The sequence below is a fragment of the Theropithecus gelada genome, unplaced genomic scaffold, assembly GCF_003255815.1.
Source record: "Theropithecus gelada isolate Dixy unplaced genomic scaffold, Tgel_1.0 HiC_scaffold_11289, whole genome shotgun sequence".
In the NCBI taxonomy this organism is placed as follows: Eukaryota; Metazoa; Chordata; class Mammalia; order Primates; family Cercopithecidae; genus Theropithecus; species Theropithecus gelada.
Genome location: NW_020252848.1, coordinates 1 through 1,423, shown reverse-complemented (window position 1 = coordinate 1,423; position 1,423 = coordinate 1). Strand labels below are relative to the sequence as shown.

The following is a 1,423-nucleotide window of genomic DNA, read 5'->3' as shown; positions in this document are numbered from 1 at the left end:
AAAAAAAAAAAAAAAGAAGAAGAAAATCTCCAGATCTCCAGACCAGGTGCGGTGTCTCATACCTGTTATCCCTGAAGTTACGGAGGGTGAGGTGGGGGGATCGCTTGAGCCCAGGAACTTGAGACTAGCCCTGGCAACATAGTGAGATCCCGTCTCTACAAGAAAATTAGCCGGGCGTGGTGGCATGTGCCTGTAGTCCCAGCTACTCGGGAGGCTGAGGTGGGAAGATCATTTGAGCCTGGGAGGTCGAGTCTACAGTAAGCCATGGTTGGACCACTGCACTCCAGCCTGGGCTACAGAGCAAGACCCTATCTCCAAAAGGAAAAAAAAAAAAGAGAGAGAGAGAGAAAAAGAAAATCTCCAGATGATGCTGGTATATTCTTAACATCTCTCTAACATCTGCTAATCTCCCTTTTTGACAAAGAGACAGCAGGACTCAAGCTCAGAGCCTTCCACAGAAAACACTCTCGGCTCTCAGAGCCCAGTGTTGCCGCCATGTCCTCCAGCGCTAGCGCGAGCGCCCTGCAGCACCTGGTGGAGCAGCTCAAGTTGGAGGCTGGCATGGAGAGGATCAGGGTCCCTCAGGCAGCCGCAGAGCTTCAACAATACTGTATGCAGAATGCCTGCAAGGATGCCCTGCTGGTGGGTGTTCCAGCCGGAAGTAACCCCTTCCGGGAGCCCAGATCCTGTGCTTTACTCTGAAGACTCTAGGAGAGAAGTTCACTGAGGAATGCCTTCGAGCACAAAGTGACGAATGACTGCCTTCAAGTCTCAAGAAAACACTTTTCCCTAGCTCTAATTAGAGATATTTTAGCCCTTTCCTGTGGCCTGGTCCTATAGCGAAAATCACAGAAATTCCTGAGTTTCTACTTGAGTGAGGAAACTGGGTGAAGGAATAGTTTTAAATAGTAATAGCCTGTTTTTTTGTGCAAGTACTTTTATACATAAGACAAAGAAAAACCTTACCACCAAATATACCAAAATGCACCTGTTTCATAAGTGAGTTACTAATATTTCTATACCTGGAATATCATGTATGTTTTATTTACTGGATGTTTACATTTTAAGAAGGAAAATAGTTGTGTTTATTTAAACAAATGAATACTTGTAAACTGTTGTTCCTGGAAGATATTTAACACATAAAAAATGTGTTCTTTTCGGCCGGGCGCGGTGGCTCAAGCCTGTAATTCCAGCACTTTGGGAGGCCGAGACAGGCGGATCACGAGGTCAGGAGATCGAGACCATCCTGGCTAACAAGGTGAAACCCCGTCTCTACTAAAAAACACACAAAAAAACTAGCCAGGCGAGGTGGCGGGCGCCTGTAGTCCCAGCTACTCGGGAGGCTGAGGCAGGAGAATGGCGTAAACCGGGAGGCGGAGCTTGCAGTGAGCTGAGATCCGGCCACTGCACTCCAGCCTGGGCG

The 1,423-nt window shown here is 47.8% G+C and overlaps 1 pseudogene; it reads left to right on the top strand.

Moving 5' to 3' along the window:
* Positions 1 to 483: 483 nt before the first annotated feature.
* Positions 484 to 1,153, top strand: LOC112616859 (annotated as a pseudogene).
* Positions 1,154 to 1,423: the final 270 nt, after the last annotated feature.